We start from the raw sequence: 14,930 nt of genomic DNA on the forward strand, positions 1-14,930 counted from the left end.
ATATCGCTCGTTCGTGTCGTGTCTCCTCTTTTTTGTCTCGTTCTTTTCTTATCGGTTACCGCATCGACCCTGAGACATAGCGCTATGCTCGCAAAATGAGACAGAGAGGTCGAGGAAACGTTTATTAGTATTCTATTAATTTCTGATGGTTTTCTGAAATAGCAAACAATAATTATCATATAAGCGATTGGGATATTAATATCCAGCGAAACAGAAAATCGATATATTTGCCAATATGTGGGTGATGAAATATTTAAATAGTAAATTATTTGATACGCATACAACGAGATGATGTCTTACTCTATAAGTGCTATTGCATTTTTGTCGCGCATAATCCATTCGGATTACATTGTCGCGAATCTCATCGGTAAATATGTGTAACGCAATTTTGGCCAGCGTTTCTTCTCACTTACGAACTCTGGATGGAAAATAGGAGCGAGCGGGCGCATGCATACAGCATGAGCGTACAACGATGCGGCGGCTGTGAAGGATGAAGCAATGCAGCGGCGGCGTGCGCCAGGATATGTAGCGGCCACGATGCACCGTGCATACAGGTTTTCATGCGATAAGAAACCTACATTTTAGTCGTGATTGAATGCAACCGCTGCCGAGAGTTAAAGGAAACATGGTAGCTGTCACGTGTGAATATGTGTGAGTACGTGTCGGCGCATCTCCCCTGTAGATACACGGACACGCAACTCGCAGGTCTATTTGCATCTCCTCGAAAATTGGATACGCTTTAGAGGAGCTTCGGAGCTTAAAGCGTGGCCTCGGAAGCCTCCCACGATAAAGTATTATGAGAAATGCGTCTCTCGGCGTGCAAATCGAATCTTGCGGTCGGTTATGAAATAGAGCGCATCGGAAACATGGAATAACATACTGGCACGATGCTCAATGTCTCGTATACTTGACGGATAACTGCACGGTATCCGCCACCTTATATATCCGCACAGATTCTACAAAAGAATCATCGCTTACTTGAATTTGATCGCGATAAATACTTTGGAAATTTGTTTCTCGATACAATTATTCAATAATTATAATTTTTTATGATTAATTAAAGTCTGACCATCACAAGTTTTTAATATGCGGCGTTAATTAAGAGTGCTCTGTTTGTCTCTCTAATTTTATAATTGTCAAAAGGCAACACATTTTCGCATTTTTTTCACACATTGGACGCAAAGCCAGCAAAAATCTCTGCACAGTAACTGAATGATAATGCGGTGCGCAGATAAATAAAAAGGGAGAAGCAAGAGAGAGAGATTGAGTAGTTCTGAAGGGTTGGTGCATTGAAGAAATGGAGAGGGAATTTTCTTTGGCGTATCTTCATGTCGGGAGGGGCGGCATCGTGGATGAATCGGCCTCATGTACATACAGCACTGCTCGACTCTCGTCGAGCATTTCAACGGCGGCTATGAAGGGAAGTTCCGCCCGCTTCTTTTGACTGGAACAAGCGGCCCGTAATGGAGTTGTTGTTCCACGTAGTATGCGCACTGCCTCGAGAGATGCTCTCGACCCACGCGATATGTTTTCGCGACGAAACTTCCGGTTAGCTTGACAAGCGCGAATGAAAAACGCGAACGTCTGCTTAATAATAATAAAAAATGTTATTTTTGTATTTGCGCAAAGGGTCGTGCTGAGAAATTATACATGTAGCGCTTTGTGAAAAGCCAACATGATCGTAATAAAGGTTTTACCTTTTCTTGAAAAAGGACTTAAGGGATAATTTTTTTCTATATCTCTAATACTGCATATTTTATTGTACATATTATAAAATTATTATATGTGTTATTGCGATCACATTCATTTGATATAAAATAAAGCACAAAAGAATTTTTACCATTACATTTTTTTTAAGATTTACGCTACAACGTTCAGCTTTTCGTCCGAAAAAAATTTGCATAAATCTAGTTACTGGCGTATTTTACAGAAGCAAGAATTAATGCGCTTGATCGACTTCTCGGCTCCTAAATTAAAGATTTACATAAAGCTTACGCAAGTACCGGTCTATTCAATGTTCCTGTCGGCCTAAAGGCACATGCAATCATTTTATGTTCGCGCGGCTCCATTTTGCTAATGCTGCGCTAGTTTGTGACATAATGTATGGTAAGCTGAGCAATTATTGGCCCCCGGATCAGCCGCCGCTCTTCTTCTCGTTGCCCTCTGCAGCGGAGTGCAATCGTTTTCTAGGCTAATTCGATGCAGCCACCCAGTTTTCCCGGTCAATTCTTGCATCGCGTTCGTTTTGCGTTTTTTCCCTTCCGAGCGAATGCTTTTTTTCTTAAACGCGCACGACTGTTGCGCATTCCGATGATTCGATACAATTATGCAACACGCGTTTAGCAAGCCGATTGAATTAGCATTAACAAATTAAATAAATCAGATAAATTTTTTCCCAATTGTGTAAAATATGAGATAATATAGTATTAATTCTAGTGAAAAAGTAATATATTAATAATAGAAAAATGATTAACTAATTTAAATGATTTATTAAAACTTTATTAATATATTAAATAATGTAATACACAAATAAAATTATACATGTAATATATCTTTACAGTAATTACATAATATATGCTAATATTATTTTATTATATATATAAAAGGACGTGAAATTAGATCTGGAGATCATCGTTAATAAATATGAAGTCGAAAACACAATTAATAATGACGCGATGTCAAGTGAATCACAAACGACATCATCTCTTGTTAATTGTATTTGCCTCATTTGTGACATCGTTGTGAACATTTGCTTGTTTGGTTTGTACGCATTCTCGTCCGATATTCGCGAGTTAATCATCAGGACAATTCGCAAGTCAATTAACGCGATTAATTCACGTGCCCGTTAAATGCCTCTTTCTACGTGACACTTCGTCATTGCCGCTCGCACTCGAAGTTTCGTGTTTAATCGAAGTGCTTCGCCATTCATGGATCCGATACGACGAGGAAATATGGAATTTCAAATGTCGATTTTACACGCGGCAGACTCAGTCGTAGTGTCAAAACCTATTCATGCTTTCCTCTAAATGGTAAAGGTGAGCTGGGGGAAGAGGAGAGAGACGATACGAGGATCGCGCGATTCTTCAAAAGGATTTTTCGCCCTGGGAAATCAAACGGAGTCTCTGAAATAAATTCACGTCCTTCGTCTCTAATCTCGAGACCGAATTTTTTCTAAATTTTTTTCCCCTCTTTTGCCTTTTCCATTTTTGCGCTCGTGAGCGTGAATCGAGTCGACAAACGTCTAATTGCACTTCGCATCTAGTTCGTAGAAGAGATCGTTGATTGCCAGAACGTTGCTTTCGCGACCTAGTTTTAATTTATTTACATGTTTATTTCGTTTAGATATATCTTATATAATTATGGTACGTAAGAGTAATTAAATAAATATATGTAATGAAATTATTATAATAACGAGATAAATCTACGCTGTATATTTTTATTTTATTTATTAAAAATTCATTATTTTTCTATCAAATTGATCAATGCTCAATGAATGCCAAATAAAATAACAAATATAATAAGAAACACATGTAAATGTGTGCGAATTTTGTATTAATATATAGATTATTTATATCAAAATACACTTCTGTTAAAAATTCTTTTAAAAGTAAAAGTCGATATATTGGAAAATATATCAAGTGGTAAATAAGATAAATAAAATATTCATGAGGCTTAAATATTAATGTATATGTTATATTAATCTCAAAGAGAACTAATAAAACGCTAACATTGTGACTTTTATCTTCATTTTTCATCATCAAGCATTAAAAGATTATCCAATTATAATTTTTATAGGAATTTAGAAATTATACTGTACAAAGACAAAATAAAATACAACTTGAAAATAAAGCGACATATATAATAGAATCTTAATTTAATGCAGATACTTGAGTGTAGTTAACCTGTATTTTTTTTCTACCGAAATGGTTCTCAACTTTTTTTGAGAAAATGGCGATTTATGATTCGGAAATATTTTCGCACACATGTTTACACGAATTTGCATTATAATGTAAGAAGAAGAGACACTGAGAATATTTGCCAAATTTTAAGCAATCTGCATAAAAATTACGCGTTTCGTTAAAATATCTGCGACGTGTAGGAAAGTTTTTTAAGGACCATTCTAGTGGCACTGCATTGACATATTCTTAACTCACCGAGAAGTCGCCGGTCGTCGCGACACGCGTCGATACTTTCGAAGTTCGGGGCTCTTAACGACGAGTATTTTTATACTGTCATAACCTCGGATAACAAGTTCCCGGTTTCGCCAAGAACCGTCGCAATAATTCAATGTCAGAGGCCGGCGGGGGCCGTCTCTCGAGGCTCTAAATCAACTTCTCCGACAGCCTAACTCCTACACCCTCGTACCCCCCCGCGCGGCGCATGTTCGGGGCACGGTTACCCCTTCATACATACGTAAGATGCGGCCGACCACTGAGATTACGACGTTCTTTTATTTATCGCGTCTCGTAGTGGAGCACGTTATGGACGACACGATCGGGGATTCGGACTTTGAGAATACGCTGCGTTGTCTCTCACTGATACGACGGCTACGAATGAATCTGTCATTAATTATTAATCTTATGCCGCTAAGAATTTACGAAGACGAGGTAATTTTATATCTTAAAATGAATAAAAATATCGCTATAATGACATAGTATTCCAAAAGCAACGTGTGCTTACATATATAAAGGCGATTCTCTTGCATATGCAATACTCTTTTACTTAAATTAAAGTAAAGTAGATAAGCTTTTAAGAAAGATCTGCAGCAGGAGCTCTGTTTTGAATATTTGACTAGGAAATTTTTTAGTGCGTGTAAAAGTAAAGGAATATGAAAGATATAGAAAATGTATGGATATTAATATCTCTTAGATCAAAATATTTAGAATATAAGATGAATTAATACATATGAGACTCTTAATCGGAGCGGTCAGATCTTGTCTCTAGCTAGATTGGAACATTGCACAACAGAGAAGGCAGTCGCCAGGTGATTGGATAATTGGATCTGTCACGTTATACCTTGTTACACCAGGTCTCTACCAATTAAACAAGGACAAGGGTTATTTCTTTCAGACACTATTAAGGAATTTTGCACAGCACTACTATTTTTCTCTTTGCAGGTTCATCCACGTTATTGATCTTTTTTTTTTTGGCGAATCAATTATTGCGATTATTCTGGAGGAAAGCCAGTGTTCGTGAACTGCTTTAAAAAAACTGCGGTCAAAAGATGAAACTTTCTTGGGATACATTCTATATATACGAGGGATCCGCGCTTATAAACCATTTATTTATCGGTAAGGATATTGCGGTACGTCGAGAGAAAGTGATATGCGAGAGCAGTCAATTTCTCAGAGCCCATACGGTTACACCGTGACGTTGAAATGTGATCGGGCTTATCTTTATGATGTACGAGATGCAAACACTCATTACATTCGTCTGTACGAGGGATGCGAAATCTACCCGGGAGAGGAAAAAATATATGGCGCCGCCAAGAGATTCTCCCTCGACGTAGAAAGAAAACCTCTTATTTGCAAATTGCGTAAGTTTGTAACAGAGATTTTTCCATCAGATTTCTTTGAGCTACTTGTCATAAATGACATAATTATTTTACGATATAATTGTTTGAATAAAAAGAGATGCTTGTCGATATTTATATACGTTTAATTTTTGTTATTTCTTATCATCATTGACATTTTGTTGGAGCTTGATCAAAATCAAAAAAGTAACTCTTAATAATATATACGTAATATTTTCACTAAAATAAAATTAACTTTTTTTTTTAAGACAAAGAAAATGTGATATTATATTATCATCCTAATTTTTTAAAAATAGAAGACGAGAAGAATATAATGTTTTATTCATTACGAAAGTATCATGTGATTTTATATTATGCTAGATTTCAAAATGTATAAGGTAAGCGTCAGGATTAGACAGTCATATATTTTAACATTTAAATATGCGGTGTTAGATAACAACCAAAATACCAGACTTCCTGGCAACAAGAGCTTCGCTGAAATCGCTAATGTTGTTCTTGACTTACAACGATGATGTTTGCAAATTTTACCCTAAATTTGTCTTCAAAGTTACAACATAATTTACACGGACGCACGACGTATCTCGACGTGAAATTATGTGCAACATACAGCGTTATGAAATTACGAGACTTAACAAAAACCCCACATAATGCGTATAATATATGCGCTCTTGAATTTGAATTCAATATAATAGCGATTTATTTGAAAGACAAATGTCGATGTATAAAAATATACATATATATGTTTCTGTGTAAACATTGTTTTTGTCGCACACCGAATGATTATGAATTAGTTAGGTCTACATTCGAGCAAAAAACATCAACAAAGTATTTCGCTGCACAGTAAAAAATAAAATGTTAATTATAACATTTTTCACATGTCCCAGAAAATCCACTCTAAATTTTAAGTTAAAATAACTCGTCGTATGTTACTTATTGACAAATTAAAAATGTTAAATAATTGACACAATACTTTACATTTATTTTTATTATCGTGACTTTAAGTGTAATGTAAAAATAACATACAAATTAATTAAAAATTACATGAAAAAATAGTTACAATAACTCGCAAGAAATGTTCAGAACATTAACATATAATAGTAATTATTTTAATTTAAATTATTTGTAATAGAAACATTTAATTTTAGTAAATTTGATTATTTTGTATGTCAAAGTTCAAGATTATTTGAAGATTCACTTTAACTTTTCTTAGAATGTTAAACTGACTTTGAGACATGTTGATTGTTTAAAATGATTATGTTAAAAATACTCAAAATAATATTCCATTTCTAAGAGACATATACAAAGTGTAAAGTTATGAAGGTGATATAAATGTAACACATGAAAACGTTGTAAAAATAGTAACATATAGGTTGTATGTTAATTTTACATTAAAATACTAATTAAAACGTGGTAACGCAAGAAAATTTTAACATATGGACGCACAATTTTTTACTGTGTACGCGCTTGGCAATTTTTCATTTATAATAACTTATATTTCTCTTCTGTTATTTTTATTCATTACACGATTCGTTAAATCGGGATCATACGTATAAAAGAAAATTCCGCAAGACAGCGAATGGACGGGAACAAAGAAAACGCATCAGTCCGCATTTCAATTTCCGAAAGTCTTTATCACCTTTGCGCGAAATTAAAGAGTGAAAAATGCGCGCTCTCCGTGTAATTGCCTCATCAATAAGTCCGAGCATTTCGCATGAAACATTTTTCTCAACGAAAAGGCGCGCAGCAAAAAGGCGATTCGCGTGCAACGGGGGCGATTTATTTATTTATCGGACTCTGCGGTCGAGACGCGCGAGTCGAGCCACTCGCAGACGTCGGCGAGTAGCTCGAAATTCGAAGGCTTTCGAGAAAATTGCGAACGCGAGCGTGAGGGCCGCCACCGGGGAGAATGTTCGCCTTTATGTGGCCGGGTCTCTCGGAGTAGTAGACGCGACGGCAGAAGATTTGTCAGGCTCAAAGGCAACAGCAAAAGTTCCATGTACTTTGGCAATTTCCTCGACGCTCGGACGAGCTCACGCATGGCACCGAGGCATCATCCACGCTCCGGGAAACTTGAAGAAGTTCGAGACCGCGACCGAGATTCTTGATACCGCGCTAGGTAAGGCCTTCGAGATGATATCGCTTCTCGTGTACATATATATGTATAAGGGAGGACCTACCCTAATCTAATGTAAATCGCGAAGCGTATTACACGATGTGTATTATACGATGATAGATCGCATTTGCGATATTGTTTCATTTTAAATCCAACTTCAAACGAAGAAAATATTTGCCAAGTGATAACGTTGTACTCGCAAACTGATAATGTTGTATGTAAATTTACTACATATGTATGCAATTGATAATATCGGGACATATCGACATATAGAGTATAAATAAAATATTGAAAAATTTTTCACGAATATTATTAAACTACTTAATAATAATACGTAAATAATTTTAATATATATATAATATTGATTATTATGAAAATTATTAAATTATACTAAAATACGCATTATTTCTTCATCGATTTTATTTAATTATAATTATTTTATTTAATTACATAATTTGCAAATGCAATAAAATGGATGAGAGAGAATAAATAATACGTATTTTATGTTTTAATGACTTTAAATAATCAATAACATATAACGTATTCTCTCTTTTTTTCTCTTTATCTCCCCAAAATTATCGTCAATGTATTACGCACACAAGTCCAAATAATGTCACGGAAAAAAATCGATACGCGCAATATCTTTTTAAGTATCTCTCGATTTATTTGTTCGCAACCCCTGTGCAATTGCAAACCTGCCCATTAAGCACGTACGTGGGTCAAAGTAATGACTGTAATAATACAAATTCTAGCCGAATGAAACGAGTTTAAGCGGATTATACGGGATGGTAGCAGCAGCCATACCGGAGTTTAAATACGGATTGGGTTTTTTTTTGCATCACCGTCCGACCTCGTAATATGAACATTTTGCACCTCGATTAATAACTTTTTTCGATAATACACATTTTATTGGGACGATTACCGACGATTACGTACAATTCGTAAATTTTTCGTCGATGTGCGTTTTAATCCACAAGTTCGTAACGCAAATGTGTTGCCTATTCGACAGTGCGTGATATTCGTTGCATCATTCGTTGCGAACGAACAACGAATGTTTGTTGTAGCGATTAAAAAAATAATTGCTCAGTTCCAGGTACATGAAAGAATATTTTGTCTAGTATTTGTTACGCGTGCGGCTTTTTGTTTAGAAAAATATAAACAGAGTTTCAGTTTCACTCAAGTTTTTCCATTACAATAGAAAAATAAATAAAATTGTTGATTTATAACGTTGAAGTTAAAAAATCGAATTGATTTCAACAAACTAAAAAAATTGTTTTTATTTGATAGATATATATATATTTCAGGGAAGACTGAAATATTGAATATAAAATAATAGGATCTTGCTATATAAGATCAATATGAAATTATCAGATCATAAATGTTGAGCTTTAATATGGATTCGTAAAATATAATTTTTTCGTATAATATAATTTTTTAATTTAGCGACTTTTATATATATTGTATTGAGATGTCACAGATAATCAAAATAATTAATAATCTCTTTAATTTTACTTTTATTTCATTGAAATGATATTAATTTGTTTCAGATGCAACTTGATCATCATCTACTTGATGTAAAAATTCCGCATCGTTGTAATTTCCAAGTGCGATTTGCCGTCAGCAGCTGCAGACACAGATATGGTAAGTAATACATTATATAATTATGTTATAAGGTACGTCGATTCTCCTCGACAGGTAACCTTTAGCGGGCTTTGTGCTGTGAGCAAGTGTAACGTTTACTCGTTGACTGCTAATTACGGTAGGCAATTTAGTGGTGCGTCCGATCTTCATCGCGCAAATTTACGTAAAATCGATAACAGACATTAACCATTAAACAATTTGAAATTCGCGTAGCGTTAAACATCTTAATACATGAATGACTACACGCATCATAATAGTCCTTTTAGACTAAACTAATTTTTATAATTTTTCAATGTTATAATGCGTGTGCGAATATATTATAACATTGTTTAATTTATTTACGCGTATTTGATTTTTATATCTTTCAATATTTCCGATTTAGAGGGCGTGGAATTTATAACATTTATTTTCCGTCCCCAGTGCCACATATGACAAAACACAGTGTGCTTTTTTTGCCGCTTTAATGGACGGCAATGAGCTGCATCTCCCTCGTTTTAACGTACCCAATTCGGATAATTCTCCATAATACGTATGATAACTCTTGTCTTTCTTTTTTTTCCGATGCTAAATTATCAATGACTATGCTCGTCCTCGCGATACACGGAGATGAATGCTTCGTTATTACGTTTCAATTAGCAAATTCTGCCTGTGTGATATTCGTGACGATTGGAATCAATTATATTATTAGAAAAGTCCGTGTCTATGAGATCCGCTTATATTTTCCCATTCATCGACGAATCCTTCATCAAGGATTCCTCATCTATAATGGACTCTCAAACCGTACACGTATGTCGATAGTATTGGGAAATAAAATCGAACGCTTCATGCAACTATGTCATATTGCGAATAAAATGGCGAAAATAATTCTTAAAAGCACAATGCTGTGTTTGATTTTTAAATATGTAAATGTGATAATATTTATAATGTATATAATAATTTTCTTATTATTTTTATTAATTGGAAAAATTAACTTAATTTTTTTTTAATTAAAAAAATCTATTTTTAAAATGTCAATTTTATATTATATTTTCAGAATATCAATTTTATTTACATAAATTTTGTTGCTATATTATTTGAAGAGAATTTATATTTGAACTAAAACGTTATTATAATATTAATTATCTTCAAAGTTACTGTATTTTAAAATAAATTAAAGGCAACTATAACGTAACTTTGAAACCACTCGCAACGTTTGCAGATTGAAGACGTAATTATTACATGGTATCTGGCATTCACGAGCGCAAAAGCTTTCAATCTAGCGATCTAATAGAGGCCTTTTCGTTTGAAAGGCGCGTGCACGGCTAAAAATTACCGAAGCGCTGAACATGAATCCGCGACTGACGCAAAACGCTTTTTATTTTCTGCGATCCGCTCGGCGAAAGAGTGAATTTTTGAGGCGTACTTTCACATGTATCGTGTGCCTGGGTATTATATTTATTTTCCCAGTTTAAAAGGAAAGCCGCGTCTGCGGTGATTTGTCGAAACTCTCGCGCAAAAGCTTATTAACCGCTGGCAGTACTTTGGGAAAAGCGCAAGGAGAAAGAAATGTGTCTGCAGGCTTGTAAATGGCGATCACACGCGATCGTAAATGCACGCGCGAAATTGCACATGTCTGAGTCTGAGTGGCGCGAAAAGCAATGCGCGCCCGTTCTTCGGGGAGCCCTCTCAGCCCCGATAATAAAAATGCAAGACGAAGGAAAATGTATCCCGGCGGGAAATGTATGTATGCTGCGCGCTAAGCCGCTCATATATAATAGCCGGGGATTTCGCGGATGCCGCAGATAAGCGAGAGCGAGGCGATCCCTCGCGCTAATTTAATCTTGCTTTATCCCGAGTGTTTTAATACCGTGTTTAAATTTAATGGACCGGAGTCATTTAATTTTTCCACGGCAAACGCGCTTCCGTCTGACGATAATGCGTATTTATTAGGTACACTTTTTAAGAGACAGGAATATATTTGTAAAAAGCGTAGATAAAAGATTTCGCAAAGATCAAGAATTAAACAGGTATCCTTTTTCCACGTGTAAATTTTATATAAATCAGCTTGCAATTATGTGTTTATCCTTAATATCCGGAATGCCGTTTTAGCGACATGAAGAAGCTCTCGAAAACCCTTTGCTAATATGAGATAATATTGTAAACTAAGAAGATGGTGTAACATATACATCTAGGTACTTGGAAGTTTGCAAATGCCTAAAGCGACACGAGATAGTCATTTACTCTGTAGTTCAATCTACATGGATATAAGATTACATAATTATATCACTGTAACATGTTAGGTGTGTATGTTTCGAATAATAATCGTGATAATTATTACAGTTACAATAATTCCTAAATCACATTCACACACAAATGACAAATAGATGTTTATTAATGAGACAAGAAGTACACTTTGATTTCTTATAAAGAGTTTTTAAATATGTTTTTTTTCTTTATCATCTTGGACAATCTTTTTATTATTTTAGCTTTCTGAAAATCATCATTGATTGCTACAACTATTAATTATAAAGATATAATGTATTGAAGATTTCGCTCTGAAATTATAGACAATTTTTTTGTATTTCAAAGCTGAATTCCCTTATATAAAATTATTACGTAATAAACAGTAATATCTGAATATATTAAAATAATTCTAGAAAGAAATATATAAATGAATCGAATATTATTTTTGCACGATTCGTATTTTTATTTAAGGGACTCAAGAGCAAACCCTAAGTCAAGACATAAAATATTTTAAATTTTTGCATTTGTTAATATTTTCTGTTAAAATACGAGGGAGAGAAATCTTTTCTTTTTATTAAAATTTTTTATTAATTCAAATATAAAATGAAAGTCAGTCATACAGCCATAAATATATGTTCAGTAAGGGAATATGATTTTATTTTTTTTATCTCTGCAACTTTTAAACATGGTTGCATTTATAAAAATACGAATAGTACGACTTGCCTCAAACGCGAAACTCCTTTTCACGTTAACGATTATAGAAGACAGAAAGAGGAAGATGGAACATATCCTCGGGTGGCTCTCTCGTGGTGACATGCGAATCGTTGCACTCACGTACAGGGCGGCAGAACGTGACACGGACTTACAACCGCTCTGGTTAGGTCCGGCTTATGTAATACATAAAGCACGACGTGAGTTCGTGATATGAAGCCAGGAATCGCGCGCGTTGAGGCATCTCGCGAAACCGGCCTGGGCTCGGAGTAATTTATGGCGACGGATATGATTATGGAGATCTTCTCGCCAAAGCATGCGTGTATTTATCTCACGATAGATGATCGACTGCATTACGAGAATATTGGTTCCCTCATTGATCTTTTTTTTTCTAAACGACGCCGTACTTTTATTAAGCGCTCTAAGTGCTCGACGATTCATGGCTCGGGATACTTGGCCCGTGAACATTATTAATTACGACCAACGCGTGCCTCTCCGAATAAGCGTCCGTTGCACTTTATTCTCTATGTATAAGGGAAGCACACGATCGTTAGACACTTTTAATTCCATACTTAATAATGGCGGAATGAAAAAGATCTTCCTCTGAAATAATAAACGACAACTAATTATTTCAGTTTAGGAAGAATTATCAGACGCAAGACGGTTCGATTAATTTTAATTATATCCATTACGCGACATTCCTTTGGCGGTGAAATATTTAGCGTCATTTTTTAACCTTTCTATATTATAGATGGACTTCTAGTTGTTGATCTGGTTATTGCGATTAAACTTCTGCGATATAATTGAATTAATCAGGATAGTATCGCAGGGAATAAAGACCGCGTGAGATGTTAGTTTGTAATTTCTAGACGAAGCGTACGCTTGGCAATTTCGTTATGGCTAATTAAACTTTGTTAAAACGGATTTTGATGCACGCGCGTAAAATAGAATATACAGTTCACGTTTGTTGCGTACAAAATTGTTTAACAATGATCGTGTGTAGCTTGCTGATTAAATCAAGTTGTTTAATAAATCTGCATCATGCGAATTATTGACAAAACGGAAAAAAATAAAGGAAATTATTTTTTTCTCTTAATTCTTTTTCGTTTGTAGTCCTATTATAGTTTTCCAACAAAAATTATATTTATTGATTTTCTGTCACGCGATTGCTACATTTTTTTTTATTTTTGATACCGAAACTTTTCCTGGCTTGCGCAATTTTCTTTTGCAAAATTGCTTTTTTCATGCGATGCGTGAGTTACGTGCGAAAATGAAAATGGAAATTGTACGCACAATGTAAACGTGCGTCTAGACGACCTTCTGTATGCATGTACCGCGGATTTGTAACATCGGAGTCTTGTATAACCGTGTCGGCAACGAAAATTACGTGTAACCGCTGTTTGAACTGCTGCTGCTGCTGAATTTGACCGCCTGTCAGCTACTTTCAATTACACGCTCTCCGCAGCTTGTTGCGAAACCAGAGTTTCGGTGCGAATTCGAGAACAAAGCTATCGGTTAAGCCTAGGTAAACGGATTAGCACTTGGAGAAACGCGAATGGGAAAGTAAGCACTTTCGCGCCTTTCGATTTCGATGCTTGGGATTTTTCGGCTTTATTTTGGTTTCAAATACAAAGTAGAGATTGTTCAAATACGTTTTAAACTGCTCACTCTGACCTTCCAATTCACGCATCACGTGGTTTTTAAATTTATATAGAAATTTACTAAAACGTAGATTAATATTGGATTAAGCGCATTCGAAATTAAACGGATTATCTAATTAATTTGGACACAATTTCCTTGTTAAAAAGAACCAAAAATATTAATATATTGAAAAAGCATTGTATTTTTTACGAATCGGTATAACAATATCTCCTTGTTCGTTATTTATCTTTATTTTGACAGAATTATAATTTGAATTATAATCTTATTTGTTGAGATATTTGCATGTTAAAGGGGATGCTAAAAATGTCTTACATAATTGAATCTTTGTTAAAGAAAAGTTCATTCTGAATTGATCAAAGACTTCGTTGATGAAGCTTCGTCGAAGATTGTCGAACAACTTGTATAAAACTGCGCGTTGGATCGAGTCGAAACGGGTTTCCCCGGCCTGGACTGTCTCTCTATAATTACAGAGACTAACGACGCGATTTTGTGCGTGTCGGTGAAAAGCGATGTTCCCGCTCGCGCAACTTTGCGAGATTGATTTTCTGCAATTAAAGGACAGCCTTAACGAGTTTCCGTTGAAACGGACTGCTTTTTAACGACTATACCGCGTTTCTCGGCCGATGTTTTGCACGTCTTAAAGGACTTCCAAAAGCCTTAATATTACCCGAAAAGATTGCTATCTTTTCGCTTACATTTGGTTGATCAGCAATGCCCGTTGGGACTGTTTGACATGCACTAGAAGGGAGTGGTTTAAAGAGGAAACAGCGAAAGGAGTTTTTTGACGTCCATCCACTTTATTAAAAGCCTGATTTTCCTTCCGGTCATTTGATCTCGAGGCAAGAGATGTGTAACGTTCTTTCTTCAAAAGGGAGCTCATAAACGATGACAAAAAAATGGCGAACGACCTGAATAACAAACTATTCAAAGGGGATATCTTTAATAAGTAAAGCGAATAACCATCCTCTTCTCTCTCTCTGTCTCTCTTTCGCATTCATTCTCACTCGGCTTAAGACGCGACTTTCAAGGTAATTAAAAACCCTCGTG

The 14,930-nt window shown here is 35.3% G+C and overlaps 1 protein-coding gene and 1 long non-coding RNA gene across 2 annotated transcripts in view; one reads left to right on the forward strand and one right to left on the reverse strand.

Moving 5' to 3' along the window:
• The window catches only part of Dpr1 (defective proboscis extension response 1), a 306,096-nt gene that overhangs the window by 287,500 nt on the left and 3,666 nt on the right, over positions 1-14,930 (reverse strand). The gene's annotated exons all lie outside the window — the stretch shown is intronic.
• Positions 1-14,930, forward strand: part of LOC145975094 (uncharacterized) — a 162,165-nt gene that overhangs the window by 123,434 nt on the left and 23,801 nt on the right. Inside the window, exon 3 of the long non-coding RNA XR_014439880.1 lies at positions 9,194-9,287. This is a non-coding gene — a long non-coding RNA (uncharacterized LOC145975094). The remainder of the gene's footprint in view (positions 1-9,193; positions 9,288-14,930) is intronic.

The sequence above is a fragment of the Camponotus vicinus genome, unplaced genomic scaffold, assembly GCF_025532165.1.
Source record: "Camponotus vicinus isolate PSW18456_S1 unplaced genomic scaffold, iyCamVici1.0 SCAF_7, whole genome shotgun sequence".
NCBI lineage: Eukaryota > Metazoa > Arthropoda > Insecta > Hymenoptera > Formicidae > Camponotus > Camponotus vicinus.